This window comes from Ranitomeya imitator, unplaced genomic scaffold (genome assembly GCF_032444005.1).
Source record: "Ranitomeya imitator isolate aRanImi1 unplaced genomic scaffold, aRanImi1.pri SCAFFOLD_1711, whole genome shotgun sequence".
NCBI lineage: Eukaryota > Metazoa > Chordata > Amphibia > Anura > Dendrobatidae > Ranitomeya > Ranitomeya imitator.
The window spans coordinates 6,907-18,802 of record NW_027193653.1 but is presented as its reverse complement, the minus strand read 5'-3'; the positions used below and the strand labels follow the sequence as shown (position 1 = coordinate 18,802).

Genomic DNA, 11,896 nt, shown 5'->3' with positions numbered 1-11,896 from the left:
GGACCCTGTGACCGCCTGACTGCTTGTCCTGCATCCTACAATACTGGACTCAGAACCTAGAGAACATGGCGCTGTGTGAATAGGAAGATGGCCGCGACGTTGCTCTTCATCAGACCCCGGCTGCCAGGACAACTCATAGGGACGTCGATGAGAGCCCCTGCACACAGCCATCACAGACAGAGAAAGTCTTCTTTTAAGGCGCCCGATTACTGAGCTTTATACCTGAGTGCACTTAATTAAGTGCCACAAAAAAAGTGCACCAGGACGTGGTGAATGGTGACTCCCACCGGCAGGAGAAAGACCCTCAATGAACCATCCCCATCCCTCAAGGGTCAGGGACTAGTGGGCTCCCCCAGCCGAAGTTTAGGGAGACCCAATCTTGCTTCCAGCATCCTTCTGGGCTGACACCCCAGCAGAACTAGGAGCCGCATGGGTCAGGTCCCTCCCAAGAGAGGAGAGCCGGGGTATTCATGGCCGAGCGGAGCCCGATAGCCACACACTCCCGCAGACCGGTCAGCAGGGAACCCATAAAGGAACCGCACCCCGAAAAGTCCTAGTGACAAGGACACACGTGAAATGGGAGACACACAGGTCAAGACAAAATGAGTCGTGAAGGTTTACAGCGTAAAAGCGACTGGACCCTCAGAAGGAAATTCCAAAAATTCCCCATCAGCCAGGAGGCCCGGACAAGGGCGTGTGCTCAGAACAAATGAACGTGAAGTGCCCTGAAAATGTGCCAAGCTCCTCACTCCGGGCTTTCACTTACCCAGCCTCATGGATCTGGTTGCTGGGGGGCCGGGGTATCTCACCGGATGAGTGTATAAGCCACCCAGCATACTGCCCAGTGCACCACCCAGAGTGCGTGATGGACCCTTCTACTAAGATGGCCGGTCCTACTACCATCAATTCTAACAATACTACACTTGATCTTGGCCAAAATGCTGAGAAGTAATTCCAGGTACTGAAATGTCAGACACTGTCAGCGCCATGTACATGGTTGCACAGCAGCTATTGGAGCCAGCTCTGGTCGCTGCCAGCTGTATGACACCGCACCTGCCGGCTGCAAACGTCAGGACCCGTCGTAGAACAAACGATTACATCCTACACTGGGAAGAGGTTCTAGAACCGCACAGTCTGCAGCACAGCGAAAGGGAGTAACTGCTGTATCCTGACATCTGCCGCCTGCGGCTCCTCCCGCTGATCCCCGATTATCCCCTGCACTCTATGGGCAGCTTCATGGTCGTCTCTGCGGTGGGATCAGTCTCAATCCGGCGAATGTTTCTGCTGGATCCATTTTTTTCTCATAGACTTGTGTTAACGACAGATTGTGACGCATGGCCTCACATTTCGTCCGTCGATCACCAGATTTGTCGAAAATTGATTATCCGGCGGCCGGAGAAAACGGACATAGTAAAGTTTTTTGTGTCCGATGAAAAAATGGACAGCAACGGATCCGTCGCCGTCCGTTGTTTGATAGAACGGAACGCTATGGCGCCAGATTCCGTTTTTTTAACTGAACATGCACCGATTTGTTTAGGATCCAATTAGCCGGATCAACTGGTCAGATCTGGAGAAATAACGGATCTGTCGCATCAGATTTTCACAATCTGCGATGGATCCATTTTTTTTCAACATTCGACGGATTATGCCTGATGCAAAAAACTGATGTGTGAAAGGGGCCTTAGGCTACTTTCACACATCAGGATGTTTGCATCGGGCACAATCCGGCGAATGTTGGAAAAATCGGATCCGGCGCAGATTGTGAAAAACTGATGTGACGGCTCCGGATAGCATATCTAGATTATTGGATAAAAAAAATTTGGAGCATGCTCAGTTTAAAAAAACGGAATCCGTCATTTTCCGGATCCGTCACCTTCCGGCTCCCATAGCCTTCCATTCTAGCAAACAGCCGGAAGCGCCGGCGCTTCTGGATTTTCCGCCGGAGACAAAAAACGTTGCTATGGAAGTTTTTTCCAGAAATAGGAAACAACCGATTTGCCAGATCCAGCGAAAAATAGATGAAACACAATGTCATCCGGCGCAATCCGGCACTAAGGCTACTTTCACACTTCCGTTTTTTTAAATCCGCCACAATGCGTCGGCGCGACGTATTGACGGATGTGTCAAAAATAGTGAAAACGGATGCAACACATCCAGTATTTCGACGGATCCGCTAGACGGTTCCGTCAAAAAACTGGATCCGTTGCATCCGTTTTGTCCGTTTTTACCATCCGTTTTTTTTACGGATCCGTTTTTCCATGCCTAAAAAAAAATGGGACTCTCCCAAATGTGATTGGCTACTGGAAAATAGCGAAACAATATATTGACTGGCCGGCTGTCTTCAGGCTGGCAGGAGTCTTGCTGGCACATTTGGGGGTGACGCCCCAGGCCAGGTTTATATGGATTTGGGGCCTCTCTGGCCAATTGGCTACAAATTCCTGATTCTGAGCATGCTCAGTGTAAAAAAACGGATTCCAGCGCTGGATTACGTCATACGACGTGTCACGACGGATCCTGCGTTCATATGGTTCCATTCTAGTCAACGATGTATGCCGCAGGATCCGTCACAACACATTTTCCCGACGCAGACAAAAAAAGTTACATTGAACGTTTTTTCCAGACGACGGTCTGCCAAAACACGACGGATCCGTCACACGACGGATGCGACGTGTGGTCATCCGTCGCGATCCGTCTCTAATACAAGTCTATGGGAAAAAAACGGATCATGCGGGCACATTTGAAGGATCCGTTTTTTTTCCCAAAACGACGCATTGCAACGGATCTGTAAAGACGGAAGTGTGAAAGACGCCTAATACAAGTCTATGGGAAAAAAAAGTGAACCAGCAGCAACATTTGCCTGTTCCGCTTTTTTGAAATTTAGCCGGATTGAGCCTGACAGCGAAAACCTGATGTGTGAAAGGGGCCTTACTGATGGCGGCACTATAGACAGTGGCAATGATGTCACCACGCCCACCAGCCGTTCACTACCCATAATGCATTTCACCTGCACCAATAAACCATCAATAACATTTTCATCAATAATTTCAGACCTCGTCCTCCATGGGGCGACCTGTACCCATCCAAAAATTCCTCTCACATAAGTAGTGAGGAGCCAGGTGTCCCCTGCCTCTTTATTTCCTTACTCATTAGTTTAAGGCGTATCCTCCCTGTGTGACCCCGGAGCTGTCTCCCTGTGCGGCCCCCCGGGCTGTATTAGGGAGAGCTGACTGGCGCCTCCTCCGCCTCTGGTGTCACACGGTGGAATTACATAATAGTCAGCGCTCGGTGATGAGGATGAGGAGGATCTCCCTACATTGCAGGATCTCCAGGAGCCGTGATCTGCCCGATCCCTGATCTTGTACAATGATAGAACAAGTGAATTGTCGGCTTCCACCGAGCGCGGCGACTCGTCTGTACGGTGAAGTGATCGCGGAGACAAAGAACGCAGCGAAACCCGAGTCTGCGGCCGCTACAAGTGCAGATAAAACTACAAGGGTTTATTATTCATTTAGTGGTTTATAAATTCAGATCTTTGTGACGTTATCGTCTCAGAAAATGAAAACACAAAATGAAGATTTTGTTTTTTGGGTTTTGTTTTCATTTCCCATCCTTGGAGCTCGGTGACGGCTGCTTTTCTGTGTCGAACTGATGCTTTATTGATGATGTTCTTTTCTGAAACATGCGGCCACCGAAAACAGCAATTCTGGCATTTTGGCCCCGATTCATCTCTGAGACTTTTAATTCACTTTTCTTTTTTTGTTTTGTAATATCGCTCACTATTATTGCACCAAATTCATCAAAATGGCGCTGGCGGTTCATGAATTTGGTACAAAGTCAAACATTACCTTTTTCTTATCGCTTGTTTCCTTTTTGAAAGACGAGCATAAGACCACCCAGGGGGCGGCGGAGGGGGCACAACATTTTACAGAGTTTTGAAAAGACACAATTGATGAATCAGACAAAAAACAGCTGAAATCGCTAAACTCTGCTCACAAAGCAGAAAAAACAACAACAGGCGACAAATATAAAACGGAATTCAAAACAGCCACAAATAGAATAATGAATTGGGTGCAAACAGAAAGTTACCAAGACTAGAAAAAAAACAGGCGCAAAGGCAGCGATGAATCAGGGCCTTAGTCCATATACTGTGGTGAATCAGGGCCTTAGTCTATATACTGCGATGAATCAGGGCCTTAGTCTATATACTGCGATGAATCAGGGCCTTAGTGTATATACTGCGATGAATGAGGGCCTTAGTGTATATACTGCGATGAATCAGGGCCTTAGTGTATATACTGCGATGAATCAGGGCCTTAGTCTATATACTGCGATGAATCAGGGCCTTAGTCTATATACTGCGATGAATCAGGGCCTTAGTCTATATACTGCGATGAATCAGGGCCTTAGTGTATATACTGCGATGAATCAGGGCCTTAGTCTATATACTGCGGTGAATCAGGGCCTTAGTGTATATACTGCGATGAATCAGGGCCTTAGTCTATATACTGCGATGAATCAGGGCCTTAGTCTATATACTGCGATGAATCAGGGCCTTAGTCTATATACTGCGATGAATCAGGGCCTTAAGGTACTGTCACACTAGACGATATCGCTAGTGATCCGTGACGTTGCAGCGTCCTCGCTAGCGATATCGTCCAGTGTGACAGGCAGCAGCGATCAGGCCCCTGCTGGGAGATCGCTGGTCGGGGAAGAAAGTCCAGAACTTTATTTCGTCGCTGGACTCCCCGTAGACATCGCTGAATCGGCGTGTGTGACACCGATTCAGCGATGTCTTCACTGGTAACCAGGGTAAACATCGGGTAACTAAGCGCAGGGCCGCGCTTAGTAACCCGATGTTTACCCTGGTTACCAGCGTAAAAAAACAAACAGTACATACTTACATTCAGCTGTCTGTCCCTTGCCGTCTGGTTCCTGCACTGACTGCTGGCCGTAAAGTGAAAGCAGAGCACAGCCACAGCGGTGAGTCACCGCTGTGTGACTTACCGCTGTGCTGTGCTTTCACTTTCACTTTACGGCCAGCAGTCAGTGCAGGAACCAGACGGCAAGGGACAGACAGCTGAATGTAAGTATGTACTGTTTGTTTTTTTACGCTGGTAACCAGGGTAAACATCGGGTTACTAAGCGCGGCCCTGCGCTTAGTTACCCGATGTTTACCCTGGTTACCGGGGACCTCGGGATCGTTGGTCGCTGGAGAGCTGTCTGTGTGACAGCTCTCCAGCGACCAAACAGCGACGCTGCAGCGATCCGGATCGTTGTCGGTATCGCTGCAGCGTCGCTAAGTGTGACGGTACCTTTAGTCTATATACTGCGATGAATCAGGGCCTTAGTCTATATACTGCGATGAATCAGGGCCTTAGTCTATATACTGCTGACCCAGAGCATGGGGTGAATGGAGGAGGACACTGAAGACACGTACCTGTAACAGTGTGGAAACCTCAGGAACCTGCAGAAAAAGCAGCAGTTTGAGACGTTTCACACAGAGATCCGCTAATATTTGGGCGCTGCTGGCACAATGGTGACAAAAGACACATTACTGTGTGCACCATACATCACCCCCATAACAAAACACCCAGATTAACCTGTTATTCACCAGTACAGGAGCCCAGCGAGCGCCGGGCATCAAAAAATTATATGAAACTCATAATTGTTCCTCTCCACGGAAATCTTTAGTAAAAGGCGAAAGATTTATTCGATCTGAAGAGAAACCAGAGTATAGAGAGGAGAGCGGCCGGCGTCACCCGGGGCCTGCGCTGCGCTCATCCCCCCCCGCGGAGAGGACGGCCCCGGGATGGACTGTGGGGTCACGTTCTCCGGCCCCCGGACACAATGTATCTGATCTGTTACTGAACTTTACTACAAAAACTAACGAAAATAAAGAAAGAAATGTTACAATTCTGAGGACGGGTCAGGTGCATCCTGGGGGATATGCAGATCTCAGAAGGAGGTGGTCACAAGGTTTCCATAGAGACACAGCTCATTCCTCCAGTATAGAGCTCATTCCTCCAGTATAGGGCTCATTCCTCAGATGTTTCAGATGTTGTCAGTATTTAGCACAGTAAAGACCCAGCATGAAGGGATGGGAGGAGCGGATCACACAGATAATTGTTCGGATAGATTCTTCGGAATCCTCTTGCACTATTCGGTGATAATGAAATCCATAATGCAGCCCCAGCACAGGGAACAGAGGACGGAGCGACAGGAGCAAAGACCCCGCACAAAGGCGTTTGCTATACAAGTGGGCACCTTCAGCAGTATTGGCATCTTGTAGACGTGTATGAATGACCTGGGTGGCAGACCCTACAACACGTCCCACAATCTCTATGCAATGGCCGTATCTGCGGAGTGATCCGTGCGGGGTCCAAATCGTTGCCACCACACGATGGGACTAATACTCCCAGCTTGATAATGTATGATGGCGGCACTACACTGCACTGGGGTATATGGGGTATCTAGATAGAGGTAGCACCTCTGGTGGAGTGCTTGCCGTGTCCTCTTTGGACAGCTCTTCCATCTTTGGTCCTCATCTGATGCTCAACTCTCACCTGTACCTCCAAGTAGCTGCTAGCATGCAGCAGCGGGTACACCCCGGAACACCGCCTCGGCAGGCGGTCCAAACCAGGTGAGGGTAGCTGTTGGGTTTCTTTGAGACCTACAGTGATTTTCAAGGGTTTGCCTACCCTTGCATGTAAAGACTGGATATGGCAGACTGTGCGGAAGAAACCAAGGTTCAACGGACAGACAAGCGATTTCCAGCACAGTGTTGTGGAGCGCTGAGAGGGCGCAGCGAGGCACATATAGGACACTGCTGGCCATCCACTGCACCCTGACCTATCTCCAGTTGTCCCGCTTAGCTCTTGCCACTGGGGCTCGATAGGTACGGGCTAGAGAGTGAGGTTGACGACTGCGCAACTCTTCCTCACTTTAATCCAAGTCAAGCGCAAGTCATGACTTCAACCACTGCGTAACAAAAAGTCCTGTGGCGATGGGAGAGTGGCAAAGCAGCAGGTGTGGAGTCACTGGAAGCTGTAGTCACGAACCTGCACACAGGCGGCCCAGGCCATATGGTCGCTCTCTACTGGACCGAAGCAGCAGTGGAGTTTGGCAGCCTTCTGGGTGTCTGAGCATTCCTGTTCACGATCACTCTTCTCACCTCAATCAAGGACGGGGCTAGAAAAGGTGCCTCAAACATAGTCTGCTTCATTTCACCTGGCCAGCCTACCGCAGCTGGCGGGTTTCCCATACAGCGGTCGACACACAATAAAGAAAAAGAAAATGATGGTACTCAACCTTGGCACATGGAATGTGAGAACTCTGCTGGATAATACCAAGGCAGACAGACCAGAGAGAAGAACGGCATTGGTTGCTCGGGAGCTAGCTCGTTACAAGGTTGATATAGCAGCTCTCAGCGAAACACGCCTGGCAGACAAGGGTCAATTGACAGAGCATAATGGTGGATATACATTCTTCTGGAGTGGTCGAGGCAGCACTGAAAAACGAGAATCAGGCGTGGGATTTGCTATCAAAACTCATCTTGCTCGTAAACTTACCTGGCTTCCGGAGGGCATCAACGACCGTCTGATGACATTTCAGCTCCCACTTACAAACAAGAAACACGCGACTCTGATCAGTGCCTATGCTTCCACGATGACTAATCCGGATGACATCAAAGATAAGTTCTACGATGAACTTGACACACTTACTTCAGCAATCCCACAGGCAGACAAGCTCATTATACTTGGAGACTTTAATGCCAGAGTGGGAACAGACCATCAAAACTGGGAAGGGGTCATTGGGAGACACGGCACTGGCAAGTGTAACAGTAATGGCCTGCTGCTCCTCAAGATGTGTGCCACACATGACCTTGTCATCACCAACACTTTATTCCGCTTACCCACCCGCAAGAAGACATCATGGATGCACCCACGCTCGAGCCATTGGCATCTCATTGATTACATCATTGCCAGGAAAAGGGATGAGATGGACTTTAGAGTGACGAAGGCCATGTGTGGTGCAGACTGCTGGACTGACCATCGTCTCGTTGTGTCTAAGTGCAGGCTCCGCATCCTGCCTGCGAGGAGACCCCAAGGGCAGAAAACGACAAAGAGGCTGAATATCTATAAGCTGCAAAATAAAAGAATTGCAAGGGAACTTGCCAATGACCTTGATGGCAGACTGTTAAATATACTACAGGCAGAGGAGATTGGCGTTGAGGAACAGTGGACAATTCTGAGAGATGCTGTTTATAATACTGCTCTGGAGCATCTTGGATCAGCAACCAGAAATAATCAAGACTGGTTCGATGAAAACGACGAGGAAATAAAGACACTCCTAGAAGAGAAACATCAGCGGTATAAGGTGTACCAAAATGACCCCACGTCGTTAGCTAAGAAAGGTGCCTTTACCAACATAAAAAGAAAGGTACAAATCAAGCTACGCGAGATGCAGGATATCAGGTTTAGCAAGAAGGCCGACGAAATTCAGGGCTATGCAGATACCCATGACCAGAAACGCTTCTACGATGCGCTCAAAGCTGTATATGGACCCCAGTCATCAAGCTCTTCATCTCTGCTTAATGCAGACGGAACTAAGCTGCTGACAGAAAAGAAACAAATTCTGGAACGGTGGGCTGAGCACTTTAATAATATTCTTAATCGCCCTGCCAATATCAATGATGAGGCTATTGCTCGCCTGCCCCAGGTAGAAATCAACAAGGAGCTTGATGTTCTTCCAAGTGAAGATGAAGTCAGGAAAGCAGTAAAACAACTTTCTTGTGGAAAAGCACCCGGAAATGATGCTATACCTGCTGAGGTATATAAAGCTGGCGGCCCTGTTCTGATGCAAACTGTGATGAAACTATTCCAGTATATGTGGACAAAGGAACAGGTTCCACAACAGATGAAAGATGCCAGCATAATCCACATATACAAGAGGAAAGGAAATCACCAATCTTGTGACAACCAGCGAGGCATCTCCCTTCTGTCCACTGCAGGCAAGATATTGGCTCGCGTCTTGCTCAACCGCCTTTTACATCACCTTGAGCAAGGACTGTTACCCGAAAGCCAGTGTGGTTTCCGTGCTAAACGTGGAACAGTAGATATGGTCTTTTCAGCACATCAACTTCAGGAAAAGTGCCAGGAGCAACACCGTGACCTTTATGTAACTTTTGTTGATTTGACCAAGGCTTTTGACACAGTCAGTAGGGACGGCCTGTGGAAGATCATGGAAAAAATTGGCTGCCCGAGCAAGTTCATCTCAGTCATCCGGCAGTTCCATGATGGCATGATGGTGAAGGTTCTGAATGATGGAGACGTATCTGAGGCTTTGCCAGTAACAAACGGCGTAAAACAAGGCTGTGTGCTTGCTCCAACCCTGTTCAGTATGCTGTTCTCTGCAATGTTAAGTGATGCCTTTAACAACTGTGAAGATGGAATCCAGGTGAGGTACAGGACTGATGGCAAGCTATTCAACCCAAAACGCCTGAAGGCGGTTACGAAAGTGCATGAGACTGTTATCCGTGAATTACTATTTGCTGATGACTGTGCACTTAACGCTAGCACAGAATAGCAGATGCAGCATGAAATGGACAGTTTTTCGCAAGCCTGCGACAGTTTTGGTCTCGAGATCAACATTAGAAAAACCGAAGTTATGTATCAACCGGCTCCAGGAAAACTGTACAAGGAGCCACGTATCACGGTGAAGGAGCAAAACCTCAAAGCAGTCGATAACTTCACCTACTTAGGCAGCACACTTTCCCGTGAAGTAACCATAGACGCTGAGGTTAACAACAGAATCGCCAAAGCCAGTGCCGCCTTCGGGAGACTGCATAAGAACGTCTGGGAACGAAAGGGACTCAGCCTTACCACCAAGCTGAAGGTCTACTGCGCGGAGGTCCTCACCACACTTCTCTATGCTAGTGAGACCTGGACAGTGTACAGCCGGCATGCTAAACAGCTTAATCATTTCCACATGAGTTGCCTCCACAGACTCCTCCACATCAGGTGGCAAGACAATGTCCCAGACACGGCAATTCTGGAACAAACTGGGCTCTGCAGCGTTTACACTCTACTGCTGAAAGTCCAAGCCAGGTGGGCTGGACATGTGGTCCGAATGCCGGACAGCCGACTACCGAAACAACTGCTGTACGGAGAACTGTGCCAAGGAAAGCGAGCAGTTGGGGGGCAGAAGAAGCGCTATAAAGACTGCCTTAAGGTGTCTCTCAAAAACCTGGAAGTCAACACCAATGAATGGGAAGAGCTTGCCCTGGATCGTCCAGGTTGGCATGGCAGGATCACCTCAGGAGCACGTGCAGCTGAAGATGGGAAAATCTGTGACGCAAAAAGAAAGCGTGCTGTACGCAAGACACAAACAGAATCTGGTGTACTGACCACATCTGCTTTCGTATGTCAAGTATGTGAGCGAACCTTCAGGGCCCGGATTGGACTCATCAGCCACCTCCGGACCCATAACTATTAATTCTCTTCTAACCCTGAAGTCATGGTCATCTTCGAAAACGAAGGACAAACATCATCATCACCAAAACTAGAAAAAAAAACAGGCGCAAAGGCAGCGATGAATCAGGGCCTTAGTCTATATACCGCGATGAATCAGGGCCTTAGTCTATATACTGCGATGAATCAGGGCCTTAGTCTATATACTGCTGACGCAGAGCATGTGGTGGAATGGAGGAGGACACTGAAGACGCGTCCCTGTAACAGTGCGGAAACCTCAGGAACCTGCAGAAAAAGCAGCAGCTTGAGACGTTTCACACAGCGATCCCCTAATATCTGGGCACTGCTGGCACAATGGAGACAAAAGACACATTACTGTGTGCACCATACATCACCCCCATAACAAAACACCCAGATTAACCTGTTATTCACCAGAGCAGGAGCCCAGCAAGCGCCGGGCATCAAAAAATTATATGAAACTCATAATTGTTCCTCTCCACGGAAATCTTTAGTAAAAGGCGAAAGATTTATTCGATCTGAAGAGAAACCAGAGTACAGAGAGGAGAGCGGCCGGCGTCACCCGGGGCCTGCGCTGCGCTCATCCCCCCCGCGGAGAGGACGGCCACGGGATGGACTGTGGGGTCACGTTCTCCGGCCCCCGGACACAATGTATCTGATCTGTTACTGAACTTTACTACAAAAACTAACGAAAATAAAGAAAGAAATGTTACAATTCTGAGGACGGGTCAGGTGCATCCTGGGGGATATGCAAATCTCAGAAGGAGGCGGTCACAAGGTTTCCATAGAGACACAGCTCATTCCTCCAGTATAGGGCTCATTCACGGATGTTTCAGATGTTGTCAGTATTTAGCACAGTAAAGACCCAGCATGAAGGGATGGGAGGAGCGGATCACACAGATAATTATAATTGTTCGGATAGATTCTTCGGAATCCTCTTGCACTATTCGGTGATAATGAAATCCATAATGCAGCCCCAGCACAGGGAACAGAGGACGGAGCGACAGGAGCAAAGACCCCGCACAAAGGCGTTTTCTATACAAGTGGGCACCTCCAGCAGTATTGGCATCTTGTAGACGTGTATGAATGACCTGGGTGGCAGACCCTACAACATGTGCCCAACAATCTCTATGCAATGGCCGTATCTGCGGAGTGATCCATGCCGGGTCCAAATCGTTGCCACCACACGATGGGACTAATACTCCCAGCTTGATAATGTATGATGGCGGCACTACACTGCATAACCTCCAGGAGCTGTGACCTGCTCGACCTTTGTGTACAATGATAGAGATCTGATCGCAGACGCCGTCCGGACAGAACAGAGCGATCACCACATCGGAACAACATGAGGTCAAGTCATTTTCTGCGCCGATCGAAGCTCAGTCGATAACTTTGTCCAGATGTGCGGG

General features: G+C 48.9%; 3 non-coding genes across 3 annotated transcripts; all 3 read right to left on the bottom strand.

The window, feature by feature from the left end:
* Window positions 1–3,061: 3,061 nt before the first annotated feature.
* On the bottom strand, window positions 3,062–3,160 carry LOC138653847 (U12 minor spliceosomal RNA). The gene has a single exon (XR_011316059.1). It is a non-coding gene; the product is annotated as a U12 minor spliceosomal RNA (small nuclear RNA).
* Window positions 3,161–5,620: 2,460 nt separating this feature from the next.
* Window positions 5,621–5,735, bottom strand: LOC138653848 (U5 spliceosomal RNA). Its single transcript, XR_011316060.1, has one exon. It is a non-coding gene; the product is annotated as a U5 spliceosomal RNA (small nuclear RNA).
* Window positions 5,736–10,910: 5,175 nt separating this feature from the next.
* Window positions 10,911–11,025, bottom strand: LOC138653849 (U5 spliceosomal RNA). Its single transcript, XR_011316061.1, has one exon. It is a non-coding gene; the product is annotated as a U5 spliceosomal RNA (small nuclear RNA).
* Window positions 11,026–11,896: the final 871 nt, after the last annotated feature.